Here is a 14722-nt window from a genome sequence, read left to right on the forward strand (position 1 = left end):
CTTGTGATGATCTCTATGCTGCATGCCTATTTATAGTAGCCATGGCACAATCTCTTTCCTTCTTTTGCATCAGCTTTAACAATTGTGTTTGGATGTTTCTGAAATGGATTTTTGGTACATTGTGTTAGGTTGCACTAGCTAGAAGCATACTTTTGGATTGATCATCAAAGTTGCTTTTTAGTTGTGCATATGATCATACAAAAAGTATAGAAATCCTGAGGTTTGGTATGCATGACTCGCCTAATTCACTTTACATGTCATGCACTTATCAAGCTAGTATCGCTTTTGCAAACAATTTTGGAACCTTGTATAGGTTGTTAGCCTGAAACAAGAAAGGCAAAACTTGTGTAGTACTAAGTTGCAATCGTGTGTGGGTTGTTAAGATATGCTCGATTATCAAAGCCTTACATGTGGAGGGTTCTTCTAGACTAGATTGGTGTTTATAAACTAACTTTGTATTGTTCTCTAAGATGATAAGATGAACTGGCACCTATAGAGCACGACATGACTCATCAAATTTCCTTTACATGTAAAGGATGGTAGTTGCTTGCAAGTTACTAACGTATATCTGGTCCTAACTCCAGACATGTTATCGTCGGTTCAATCTATGTGTGAACAATTTTTTTGGACCAGATCATTCTTCTGGTGGACTAAGTTTGTATTGTTATGTAAATATTTCATGGGGACCACCAAGTCTCTTTTAATAAATCTTTTGGATGTAAGGTTAATATATATTTGAATTGTGCAGAACATTTATGCATGTAATCTATTGAAAAACGTAATATGACAAAACTTGGTGTTGAATTGATTGGAAGATAATTAATATAATGTGGTAATAGAACAATTACCAGTAGTCTCATGAACTCCCTCGTGTTCGAGTCCATGTAAAAGACGTTATTGACGGGGTCCCACTGGTGCCATGCCCTGATCCAGTCACGCTCCCGCGAGTCGGTGAACTCCGCCAAGGGGTCTGGGATTCCGTGACTTTCATGTTTGAAATCCTCCTTGGCTCATGTTCTCCTCTTCCCTCGTAACCACGGCTTCTGAGGCAATGGACAGGCGTGTTCCTGGCTTGGAGCTCCTTCATTTTCTTAGGCTTTAGTTGGGCTTCTTGTGTAGTGCAAGTCTCTTTGAATTTTTTGAAGTCCTCTTCTGTTATTGATGGATTGTTGGCATGAATCTTGGACCACGGTTCATTGTTTAGATTGGATTTTTTCACCCGTACTTTCCAGGCGGCCAAAGCATTGGTGAACGTCACCATTGCCTTGTTGTTTATATTTGTCGTGTGGTTGTCCTTCCACGGAAGTTTGTCTTCATCCCGGCCCAGGAACAGGAACCTGTTGTGCAACTTCGTTAGGAGCATCTGCTCCATATGTGGTATCTTCTTTAACTTTTCATCGTTTATCTTGGCGGTTTCCCTCAGGATGCATCCAAGTTGATTGCCGTAGCATTTGCGCACTTTCTCTGGCTCTGATGGCTCTAATTTCGTGGGGTGCATCGCCGTGACCACGATTTGTCCGGTGCCGAGCTCGTGTAATTTTCTTGCCCTCTTCAGCTTCGTTCCTTCACCAACTAAGTAAGCATCGTTGCCGGACGATGCCGGTCTTGGGGCCGGTATCGGTGTCGGTGCCATTGTCGATGCTGGAGCCAGCGTCGGTGTCGGGGTTGGTCTCACTGCCACCCTGCGTCCCCAACATGCATTGGTCCAAGTAATTGAAAAAATCATCTACTTCCTGAAAATAGTCATCTCCGGCGCGACCAGAACCCCCGGCTTCGTCGTGGCTAGACATATTAATTTCCAACGAGTATTTAAGTATAATAGTTTAATTCTAGGCCTAATTGTCGCCCGAACTCTAGCTGTCGAGAGAGGGCAGGGAGGAGAAAGCAGTGTGTTACTCTGAATCAAGTTTTGTGTTGCATACGCCATCTACGTGATTGTGGTGCAACCAGGCTCCTGCTTCACCTCCAAGCCGAGGTAGTAGCGAAGCAGGCCCAGGTCGCTCATGGAGAAGAGTTGTTGCATCTCCTTCTTGAACCCGAGCACTTCATGCTCCCTTGCACCGGTGATCACCAGGTCGTCGACATACACCCCGACGATGAGCAGTTCTGCACCGGTTCCCCGTGCGTACACGCCGTGTTCTGCGACGTTGCGAGTGAAACCGAGAGATGTGAGGCTGGCATCCAGCTTGGCGTTCCATGCCCTTGGAGCCTGCCGCAGGCCGTAGAGGGCTTTGTGCAGCTTGTATACTTCTCGCTCACGCCCCTCCGCTATGAACCCAGGTGGCTGGGACACATAGACCACCTCCTCGAGGTCGCCGTTCAAGAACACCGACTTGACATCCATGTGGTGCACTCGCCAGCCTCGGTGTGCCGTCAATGCCAGAATGAGCCGCACAGACTCCAGTCTGGCCACCGGCGCAAACACCTCCTCAAAGTCCACGCCGGCGCGTTGCACGTAGCCTTTTGCGTCGAGACGGGCCTTGTGCTTGACGACATTCCCGTTCTCCTCCTTCTTCAACTTGTACACCCATTTGAGGCCGATCGCACGATGATCTGGTGGGAGCGTGGTGAGAGTCCACGTGTTGTTGTCGTCGATGGACTGCAGCTCATCGAGCATTGCCCGACGCCAGCAGTCCTCGTGCTCGGCTTCCTCGAATGACGTTGGTTCCTCCCCTGTCACCATGTGTAGCTCCTCATCGTCGCTGTCACCCTCCACTGGCAGAGGCATGTCAGCACGTTGTGATGTCGTCGAGGTTGCGCCAAGCAGGTCCTTGAGTAGACGGTATCGGCGCGGCGCGGAGCCATCGTCCGCGTCGTCGAGCATTTCTGGGTGCACTGACGGTGGGGACATGAACTTTACCGGTGTGACCTATGGTGTGGTTGCAGGAGCACTGTCGTCGTGCACGGGCGACGACGTGGCCGCAGGCGTGCCGAGCACGGCGCTCCCTGCGATTGGCGAGGCACCGGACGCACCCGCTGAGGCTGGCGTTGGCGTTGCTCCTTCTGCTGCTGTAGTCGCGGCGGTGACGCCTCGCGTGGCATACACGGGGTGTTCGACAGTGAAGGAGCTGCACACCGGCGACTCCTCAGGTGCCTCCCAATCCCAGCGCGCCGCTTCGTCGAACACGGCATCTCTGGACACGTGCAGCCACTTCGTCGCTGGATCGTACATGCGATATGCTTTGCATCCGATCTCGTAGCCGATAAACACCATCGGGGTGCTTCTGTCGTCCAGCTTGCGGAGGTGAGGCCCGGCCACCTTGACATGGCCGACACACCCGAAGATGCGCAGGAACCTCACGTCAGGTGTCCTTCCGTACCACGCCTCGTATGGTGTCATATTGTCCACGGAGCGCGTGAAGCTGCGGTTGAGGATGAACGCAGCGGTGAGCACGGCCTCCCCCCAGAACTGGTTGGGTACCTGCTTAGCTTTGAGCATGCTCCTTGCCATGCCCAGGAGCGTCTGGTTGCGCCGTTCGACAACTCCATTCTGCTGCGGCGTGTACGGCGCAGTCAGGTGCCGCTGCACACCGCTCTCCTCGCAGTGTTTGTAGAATGTGGCCGAGGTGAATTCCCCACCACGATCGGTACGGAGTACACGGAGCTTGTGCCCGCACTCCACCTCTGCTGCAGTCTGGAACTTTACTATGGCGCGTGTGGCTTCGTCCTTCGTCTTGAGCAGCTCCACCCACATGAACCGACTGCGATCATCGATCAGGACGAGCACATAGCGCCGCCCGCCAGGTGTCGGTGGAGTGATGGGGCCGCACAGGTCACCGTGCACAAGCTCCAGTGGTGTAGACGCTCTGTACTTGGCCTTCTGCGGGAGAGGCATGCGCCGCTGCTTCCCGGCGAGGCAGGCCTCGCACAGCTCCTCGGTGTGAGTGATGTGCGGGAGCCCGTGCACCAGCTTCTTCTTGCCCATCTTCTCAAGGCCATCGAAGTGCAGGTGGCCAAGTCTCGCGTGCCATCGCCAGGCGTCAGAGATCACACCCACAGCTAGGCACACGGGATGCACAGGCGTGAAGGTCAGCTTGTACAGGCGATTCGTGGAGCGCTGTACCTTGACGAGGAGCTTCCCGCGATCGTCGCGGATGGTGAGGATCCCACAGCGGATGTGCACGTCGTACCAGCTCTCGTCGAGCTGTCCCAGGCTGACCACACTGTTCTTAAGTGCAGGGATGTAGTTCACCCTGGTGAAAGCATTGTGATCACCTGTCTCGGCGGCGAAGACCACCGTACCACGGCCGCAGATCTTCACCGTGGAGCCATCAGCGAAGCGCACCGTACCGGACACCGATCTGTCCAGTTCCGCGAAGGATTCCAGGGAGCCTGTCATGTGGTTCGTGGCTCCAGTGTCGAGGAACCACGACTGTCGCCCCTGGTCGCCGTCGAGGGAGGGCGTGATGGCGGCCTTCTCTTCGTTGAGGAAGATTTGGCCGCCGTTGTGCACCGCAGAGTTGCATCACGCAGTCACCAGTGTTGATGCAGGGGTGATCGCGTGGTCGGCGCCCTCGACTACGTCCTCCACACACGCCATCATGAGACCAGGACCGCCGTCCTCTTCTGCCTCGGTGAGGTTAGCAGCAGCCGTCGGCGGTGGTGCACCTCCCTTGGCTGCCTTGGCGTCCTCGTCACGCTGTTTCTTGCGGCAGTCCCTGGCCCAGTGGCCTTTCTTGCGGCAGTAGCGGCACTGATCCTTCTCCACGCCCTGGGCCGAGCCAGGTGGAGACGAGGTGGGAGGCGGGTTGCCTCCTCTCTTGCCGCGATCGTCGTTCCTGGCGCCAGGGCCACCACCCTGGGGCTAGCGTCTCTGAGCCTCCCATTGTTCCCGGGTGTGGAGCAGCTCTCCGCCGGCGGGGCTGCTTCCCTGGTCCCCATCCATGCGTTCCTCAATCACGCGCAGGTGGCCCGTAACCTCCTCGACAGTCAGTGATGCAGGGTCGAGGAGGGTTTCCATCGAGAAGGCGATCTGAGCGAAACGTGAGGGAACAACAGAGAGGAATTTTCTCACAATTTTTTCTTCGTCGACGGTGTCCCCTAGCGAGCGTAGTGTGGCTGCGAGGTTGGAGATGCGGATGGCGAAGTCCTGGATCTTCTCGCCGTCCTTGAACGCCACGGTCTCGAACTCAGTTCGAAGACGCCGCAGACGTCCATCACGCACGCGATCAGGTCCCTGGTACTGGACTCGGATCGCCTCCCATGCCGCCTTGGCTAATCCCTTCCCGATCAACATGCAGTGCATGTCGCCCGGGGTAGATCGAAGCAGCGCCACCATGGTTTTCTTATCGTCGACGCGAGGGAGGGTGTCGTCCTCGATCGCGTCCCAGAGCGACGCGGCCTGAAGGTTGACCTCCATGACCATCGCCCATTGCGCGTACCCGCCGCGCGTCAGCATCGGGAACCGCAGGTTTGCACCGGAGCCATTGCTGGACTCGTGCATAACCTGCTGAACAACGACCTCGTCGCCACCACGCCGAGTTCTACTCCTGCCGCGGCTGAGCGAGCGCCGTCGCTCCTGCGCAGGAGGAGTCCCTGACTGGTGCGGCGTTCCGCCTGCCGATTTGTGTGACATGGCCACAGGATCTAGCCGGCTCTGATGCCAATTGTCGCCCGAACTCTAGCTGTCGAGAGAGGACAGGGAGTAGGAAGCAGTGTGTTACTCTGAATCAAGTTTTGTGCTGTCAAAAACCTCTGCAGCGTTTCCGGTTTTTTCTTCCTCTTATTCGTTGCAAATACAACCGATCATGCCCGAGCTAAGCGCTCCACTACTGACCACGTCCATCCCCATGATCCGAGCTTCGAGCTGGGCCTACTACGACTAAGCCAGGGCGCACAAATGGCAACCAACTGACGAGGGAAAAGTGCTAACAGAAACGAAAAACTAGCTAGACTCTGACGAAACTGAATGTGTTTAGCGACACTTATCTGAAGAAGAAAAACGTGCAGAGCAAGCGAGGGAGACAGGGTTTAAGCCAACACTAATAACTTGAAGAGCTGCCTGCATTACTCTCTCTGAAACTTTATACCGACAAAGGCCATAAAGACAGGCTTGTTTTGCAAGGCAGAGGATTCCGATGTTTGAAGGAGTTCGTTTGTAAACCTTTTGCTGAATTTGAAGGTGCAGGGACCCTTCTTTTTGAGGAAGGGGCACTGCTAAAGCTCGAGAAGCTTAGGCTGCGGATCTCTGTATCAATGGCAAAGGCCTATGGGTTCTACTTAGGTATTGAGCACCTCCCATATCTGAAAGATGTGGGAGTTGGTCTTGAAAACCGGGATGCCACATCTTCTGAAGTTGAGGCTGCAGAAGTTGCCATAAGGAAGGAAGCAAGTCTCCATCCCAACCACCCCAGATTAACTCTCGACTGAAGAGATGAAAGAGGTACGGCTTTTTCTGTTGTTACGAAATTTAAATAGGTCATCAAGAAGCTTCCTGACGGGCTGATATTTACCCTCTTCAGGGAAACTGTGCAGCTAAAATACAACTGCAGGTGGCTTGACTGGAATCGTGCGTGAAGCTATCGTTCTCGTTGCCTGAAGCTCAGATAAAAGTGGTCTCTATAGTTGCTATATGATTTATGATATCCGTTTTTGCTTGTCGTTTGCAATGGAATCAGACTGTTTCAATTTGTTTTTCATTGGATTATATTAAATTAAGAAGACCTCCATGTGTGTGGAGCTCTGTAGACTACACCTGTACTACTTGATTGTAACTTAGAGCAACTCCAACGGGGCGATCCATTTCGTTCGCCGCCGTCCGTTTGAGGCGTGCAGACAAAAATGATGACCCAACATTCCGATCCGTTTTCAAAACGCGTCCGCTACCACCCATTTTCGATCCAAATTTGGGACTTAAATGCGTCGGCGCGGACGCGCACGCGCACTCCCTCTCAATGTCCGCCCTGACCACCGCGGTCAACATAATTTGTGACTGTCGCTCTCCTCGGAAACCACGCGTCAGCGTCCGCGGTCGGTCTATTTTAATCCGAGCATGCGGAGGGGGTTCGACCTCATCTGCTTCCAGACCCCCGTCCCCATCTCGCCACCCCCTCTGTTTCCTCGTCGACGACCCTAGCGAGCAGCCATGGCCAACAACGACAACACCCCCGTCGTCTATGCCCGCGCGCTGCTCCCGGAGAAGGTCGCCTACCTCCATGCTAAGAGGGCCCTGGCGGAGGTGCGCGCTCGTGTTGCGAACGGCTCCGTCCAAAAACAACGGCAAAACCCCCGTCGTCTATGCCCGCGCGCTGCTCTCTCAGGAGGTCGCCTACCTCCATTCTAAGAAGGCAATGCGCCTGGCGCACGAGGGTGCCCGCGCTGCGCCACCGCCTCCACCAGCACAGCCCGCCCCCACGCCGGCAGCCCGACCTCACCGCCACCAACGAGGATGCCTAGGTTTTTTTTATTATAATGTAATACGGACACGTGGACTCTCGGCGGCCTACGTGGCCGGCTTTTAATGTTTAGTGCTTGCATATTATTTTCGGAAATGTTTTATTTATTTTTTAACGCGCCGGTAAAAATGGACCGGGCTAACGTTGAACGCACGCGCCGACACAAAAACCGATGCGGACCTTGGTGTCCGTCGGACCGACCCAAACGAATGAAAAGCGGACAAAATCGCCGTCCGTTTGGATTGGCCGTTGGAGTTGCTCTTAAATATTCAGATAAAAGTTAGTTCACTCAGGACGTTTAACTTCCGTCGATTCAACCAGCAGCCTGTGTTCTACGTGCTGAAATTCAGTCATGGAAATTGTAACGTAAGCTACCCTTGTGGTGAGGAATACTCTTCATACTGAACTGCCGCATCTGATATCAACATAATTCTCTTCCATGCAAACAACTTCATGGTGAAATCCCCCCCCCCCCCCACCCCGCGGCGACCCAGGGGATCAACCCTATCCGTCGGACCCGCCCTGTCCTCTCCGACCTCCTCTCTGCCGCCGCTGGCAAGCATCGTCGCGCTAAGCCCGCATGGTGTTGGAGGCCGCGGGGCCCCCTTCCCCTTTGCTCAGTCTAACGACACGGGGCGGCATGATCCGGTGGAGGCCCGGCTAGCGTGGCGCGCGGCAACTATGGGGCGGAGTGGCGGCGAATCTGGTGGGTGAAGTGGCTCGCGTGCCGCATGTGGCTCAGCCCCTCTCCGCAAGCATGTGGGGTCGGGCATGAGGGTTGTGCATGGCGGGTGTGAATCTCAGGCCGCGGCCTCTTTCGTGAGCGCGCCTGCCTTCCGGTGGTGGGTGGTCGGCGCGGATGCTGCAGGGCGCCCTCCTTGGCTGCTCGGGCAGCACGGTGTCGGCGACCGTGGGGCTCGAGGCAGGGGTCACCCCGCTGGCCCCGTGCATCGAGCTGAAGACGATGTCCTCCTTTTCTCTAGCTGCACCTTGCTCCGATGCCTACTACTAGGTGGGGCGATGGGGACGTGGGTGCAGGATCAGGGGAAACTCCTGGATGGCGTCGGCAGCCACGATGACATCAATGCTCTGGGCATTGCTACCCTTTCTGAAGGCGACATCTTGATCCTTTCCCTCGCACTCCACCTCCGTGGCCCGACTGAAAGCCCAAAATATACTGGATTAGGCGGCGGTGGCGTTCTAGTGTCGTTTTCTTCCTAAAGAAGCCGCCTTGGGTCGGTGAAGATGGTGGTGTGAGCTTCTGGGCGAGTGGGTCGTCAATCATCTTCAGTTGTGTCCCTGTTCCATGGCTTATAGTAGGCACCATACTCTTTGCCAGAGATGATTTGTTCTTGGAGGAATTGCTCTGCATGGTGGAGTCGCCACACTTGTCGTCCTTCCCGGCCACTGCCTGGGCCGCCTATGCGTGCTCGGTGGTGAGCAACTCTGTTTGCCGACGGTGTGTCGTCCTACGGTCCAGGACAAGAGGGCAGGGGGCCCTCTTTGGAGGCGGAGGCGGATGGCGTTTTTTGTTGTTGTGGTGCATGGAAGGTAACAATGTGGTCGTCCTTCGACGACGAGTAGTCTCCTTGGCTTTACCTTATCAATGGATCGCTCGGTGAGGGCTTCAATGCTCAAGCCTTTATTGGTGCATTGGGATCCCGTTAGTTGTTCTGTAGCATCGTGTATTTTTTCTGTATCTTCTTTGTTTCATTTCGTTTCTTTTTGTTGTATGCTCGGATGTATCGTCCTGGCAATTACTTTATAATATAAAAGGGGGAAACCCTTTTTCGTCAATAACCAACGTATCTATTTGACTGTCCTCCTCATCAAAATTAATGTTGTTGATTACCTTATATCCATCTTATATACCCCCATGTACATAAATTGAGATCATCCGCATGTGGGTGCTTCTCCAGTGGCCATTGCATCCTCGCCTTTCCTCATTGCCTGACTGTGGCGGCACACAGGCGGATAGGCTGACCCTCTTTGTCCTCCCCGGTCGGTCAGATCCTAGAGCGGGTTGGATGAGGGGTAGAGCTCGCCAGAGGGCGAGGTCACAGAAGGGTGAGCATGCAGGAAGGTCGAGGGGATGGCCTGATGGAGACAGGGGGGGGGGGGGGGGGGGGAGGGGAGAGCACAGTAGGAGAGGGTGTGGCGGCGGCGGAGGAGGAGGAGGAAAGGAGGGGATACTTTCCACCATGATCGCTAAGTTTTCATCGCTCCTCCAAATCCATATGCACGCAGAGAAAGGAAAACGACATCTGATTTCCTTGACCAAGCAGAGAAAGAGCCCACCTGTCATCGACTCCTCAAGCAGCCGCATATGTGAAAAAGAAACCAACGGCTCATCAAACACCAGCAGTCAAAAGCGGAGCGATAGTAAAAAAATTCAGGCGGCCCAACGAGTGTGGCGCACGCGATGGATTCAAAAGGGCGGGTAGCCTATCGTCCTTTATATATTCGATTGCTGCCATAGAAGGCGCTTAGACAAGCCTTGCCAGGGTACACATCCCGTTATTGGGTTCTGATGCTCCATGGAATATCTTTGGTGGGATCAAACAAGGAAAATAAAAACATGTTAGAAAATAACTATTGGAAAGTACCAATTAACAAAAAATGGTAAGGAAGATGGAAGTTACCAGCAATTGATCCAATGGAATTTACATCAAAACTGAACCATCATGATGCAAGCCTCTTTAAGGTACTACACACTAGTGGAAAACGGGCCTTTGCCCGGGACCCTTTAGTCCCGGCCTGCCTCTGGGCCGGGACTAAAGGGCCGGCCACGTCGTCCCAAATCGCAATGCCTCCCTCGAGGCTTTAGTCCCGACCCGTAAGGAGCCTTTAGTCCCGGTTTGTGTCCCAAACCGGGACTAAAGGGCTACGCGGTGTGCAGTCCGCATGTGCGCCAGCTTTAGTCCCGGTTTGTGTCTCAAACCGGGACTAAAGTCCTCTGCCTATATATAGCACAGCCCCCCTCCCCTCTTCCTTGCATTTTTCTTGGATGGAAGAGTGTGGGTGTGTGCTAGCTCTCCATTTTTTTATGCACTAGAGGTGTTTGTTGAAATGTGTGTTAGAGCGATGCCGCTTCAGTTCACCGAACACAACTACGATATGAGATGCCTGAGCCACGCTTAAACCTCTTCCTCTTTATTTCTACTTACTCTAAAAGGTTAGCAACTATATTTTGGAAGTCCGGAGAATAGCGCAATCGCCTTATTAACTGGTTGCCTGGATGGTTCACCTGGCATCTTCGAGATGCATAATATGGTGTACACCTTCAAATGCTGGTTTGGCAATTACGAACAACGTTGAAAATGAATGCAGTTGAGAAGGCCTCTTCCTTCTCACTTTCAGGAGGAAGAACTTCTGTCGGTACAGATGCATCTCCAAACGCGGATTCTAGCACCACATTAGCTGTTAAAACTGTCATAGTGGGCCAGAAATTCCATGAAAACTTTAAACTGCAAGAAGGCATGAACATTACTATTTTAAGAGACCCCCAGAATGCCAAGGAGCCTGATGCTGTCAAGGTTTCCATATTTTACGAATTAGTTTTATTTTCTGTTGACATCTCATTCATGTTGATTTTTTTTCTTAATACCATGGATAGGTGCTTTATGCAGGGTCTGATTGTGGGCAGATGCTTGGGTATGTGCCTCAGCTGGCTAAAGTCTTGGCTCCTCTACTGGACACACATTTTATTCAATGTGAGGTGATTCCTTATAACATTGGAGAAGAAGTGTAATATGCCATACTGTTTTAGGTCCTCAAGAGTTATATAAACTATGGCATATTACACTTCTTCTCCAATGCCGTCAACTTTAAGCATAATGGTTAGTGGTGAATTACACTTCTTCTCCAATGTTATATAAACATATGCCGTCAACTTTAAGCATAATGATTAGTGGTGAATAAGCTAGCCTTGAATACCTGTGGTAGGTTATCTTAGAAATCTCACTCCATGCCATCTTAATGAATGCCCGCTGATGCTAAATATACACAGTAAATTAACTTCGGATAGTCAGGCTATAAGTTTTAATTTGGATTTGCCCATGGATAGAACAACTGTAACATCATATACGATCTCTCTGTATATTTCTGCTCTCATATTTTAGCCAATTTTCTGCTCTCATTTTTTACATCTCCAAACATAAAACTAAAATGGTTAAAAAAATATCTATCACTGAACATTGGGAGCAAAAACAAAAGTTGGCTTACTTGAAGAGAATTGTATGCCAAAAAACATAAAAAGAAGTAAAACAGTCATAAGCAGGAATGGTATAATAATAATATATCATGGTTAGTAGGAACCGATGGAACATACAAAACATCGGTGTGGTGGTATTAATTTGTACAATCCACCTCTATCAAAAGATTACTCCAGGAAATCAGCTCAGTACACGACTGATAGGAGAAAACACGGACCTGTGCAAATGGTCGCATAGAATCCTGTGGATGTACAAACGTGACTCTTGGGCGTGAAGGCATAGCATATTGTTGGGAAGCATGCATGAAAACAGACGACTTGACAGGAGCACCAACTTGACCAGGATTTTAGGGTGGCATAACACCATCTGGAGGCTTGTAGACAACTGCATTAGGTGATTGAGCCGGCGACCAGGGCCCAGGCATATGCTGAGCCATTGGATGAGGTTGCTGCTGTTCAACAGGAACAGGAGACATTTGTGGCGACCCAAGCTGGGGGAACTCAGTGTTGTAGGTAACAACAGGAGCATACAAAGGTTGAATGGTGTACGCGCCTCCATTAAAACGAAATCCACGATCAAATCTTTGCATATACCTGAAATGGCCATTGAATGTTGTGCTTCTCATGTTCCCTTGAAAGGATTGTTGGATGGAAAGATGTTTTATCTTTCAGGATTTCTGGTGTGTGTACGACCCTCTAAATAACTTTTTTTCATCTCATGCAGCAGTAGAGGTTTAGAGTAAGGCGTTGCAGTGTGGATGCACATGGGATGCGGCACGTTAAAGTCCTTTACTTTGTTGATAATTTCTCTGATGTAGATTATAAGTTATATAACAAAAATAGAATTTAGTTTGTGTATGGTGTGGATTCCAAAACTAATCTTCTACTGGAACGCTAGTTTGTATTAGGATTTTTCTAAAGCTAATGGAATCCCCTTGTACTCCGTCTAAAGCTTTCATGATGACTACTTTTCCAAGATACATGTGACAAAGATGAGGAGCTCAGGGGCTGCGGGTTCTAGGGTACCTCATGTTGGCGCTCGTCGCCACCATCGTCGCCGCCTCCTACTACGCCGTCGTCGTCTACGCCTGGGGCCCACTGCTCCTACGCGGTGGCAGCAGAGGCTCCGTAGCCGCCGCCTCTCTCGTCCTCGCCGCCTTCCACCTCCTTGTAAGCGCCGCCATCACTGTTTTGTCTGTAAGTCAGCCTTCTTCATGGTGCAATAAGAAAATGGAGAAATAAACATAGGTTAGAGATGGTAAATTTAGGTCTATTAGTGGGCATAAGGTTGAGCTTACCAAATAAGTACAAAATAGATATAATAAGTGCAGGATAATATAACATGAGAAGACTGAACTAAAAGTAGTTTAAAAAAATCAAAAGCAGAAACCAGTAAGCCACAAAATAATTAAGAAAGGCATCACAATCTCTCTTAGTTCCTAGACTAATTTCAGCACTGCATTGATCTACAGTTTCTCCCTGCTGCTTGAGTGCGGGCTGCTGCTTTACATGAATGAAGCCAAATATCGAAGCTCATCTCTTGTGTCAATTTTCTTTTCCTGAAATGCATCCATTATTTCACAACTTTAATTCACTACCATCATTTTTGTGTCAACAATGGTTTGGAGACGCTGAGAAGCTCACCAAAGCCCTTTTCTCGTTTGCAAGTCGGCTAGCTCCTGTTATCATATTTGTGGATGAGGTGAGTTTTCATTTATCAAACATACTGAAGTAGGTATTTTATATTCAGGACGGCATCCTTATCATTTTGATAGGTCATGCATAATCTCCTGACTCATGCAATTTTGGTTTGCTAATGGCAGGTTGACAGCTTACTTGGTGCAAGGGGTGGTGCAATGGAACATGAAGCAACGAGAAGGATGCGCAATGAATTTATGGCAGCTTGGGATGGTCTAAGGTCCAAAGATAGTTAAAGGATCCTTATTCTTGGTGCAACAAATTGTCAGTTCGATCTAGATGACGCTGTAATACGGCGTTTGCCTAGGAGGTAAAATCTGCATTGATGTGCTTGTGTTGTGCGTGGGAAAGTATTGTTTTGGCTCGAGTGACTTAAATGTGATGATATGTCAAGATGACCCACAGGATATACGTCGACCTTCCGGATGCGCAGAATAGGATGAAAATTCTCAAGATTTTACTTGCCAAAGAAAACCTAGAATCTGAATTTGGATACGACGAACTAGACAATGCAACAGAAGGTTACTCTGGGAGTGATTTGAAGGTATCATGCTCAAGTCATCCACATATGTTCTATTCTTCTTCCTTGCGTGCCACATTATCTGTTGTCCACCTATTTCACCTATTTGTAACTTGCTTGGCACATTTTCTGCAGAACCTGCCAGTTCATGAATAGAAGAAGAAAAGAAGGTGGAATTTCCTTGCTTTCAGTATTACTTGTTGCATTCCAAGTTTATTCACCGTGGATCTTTCTCGTCATGTCTTTGCTCACCTGGTTATCACTTTCTCTTAGGGGTCTGCAGGCAGTACGAAAACTTCTTTAAGGTCCTTAAAGCTGGATGACTTTGTCCAAGCGAAAGCCAAGGTAATTAGAAACAAACCGTGTGTTGACTGCGCCCTTAAGGTTGGATGACTTTATGTTTCATGTTTGATTGTTTTCTCTCCCACCGTGCAGGTGAGCCCGTCCGTTGCTTTCGACGCCACGAGCATGAACGAGCTAAGAAAATGGAACGAACAGTATGGCAAAGGCGGCAGTAGGAGCAAGTCGCCGTTCGGGTTCGGCACCTAACATGATTCCAGTAACGATTTTGCCACTGTATCACTTGTAGTACCAAATGTGCCCTGATTTAGCCATAGGGAGTCAGATCAGCGATGGCGCTATTCCTTTTCAGCTTCGATGCTGGCCCTTTTGCCTGTAGCGGCCACTCTGCTCCTTCCTCCGGTTTTTGGTACTCACCTAGAGCCTCTTCGAGCGGTGCTATGGTGGCCCTGTATCGATAGGAAGACGTCTGACGAACAGCGAAGTTTCCTGAGCCACAGCAACTGGGTCGCCCATTTCTAATGTTGTATTGTTGCCGTGTCCGAGCGGAGGCCTTACCAAACTGTACATAGGTACAGGAATTTTGTACCAAGAACA

General features: G+C 50.6%; 1 long non-coding RNA gene across 1 annotated transcript; it reads left to right on the forward strand.

Annotated features, from left to right (window-relative positions):
• Nucleotides 1-13224: 13224 nt before the first annotated feature.
• Nucleotides 13225-13774, forward strand: LOC123404760. Its single transcript, XR_006611904.1, has 3 exons — nucleotides 13225-13309; nucleotides 13431-13615; nucleotides 13711-13774. It is a non-coding gene; the product is annotated as an uncharacterized LOC123404760 (long non-coding RNA).
• Nucleotides 13775-14722: the final 948 nt, after the last annotated feature.

This window comes from Hordeum vulgare, chromosome 1H (assembly GCF_904849725.1).
Source record: "Hordeum vulgare subsp. vulgare chromosome 1H, MorexV3_pseudomolecules_assembly, whole genome shotgun sequence".
Classification (NCBI taxonomy): domain Eukaryota; kingdom Viridiplantae; phylum Streptophyta; class Magnoliopsida; order Poales; family Poaceae; genus Hordeum; species Hordeum vulgare.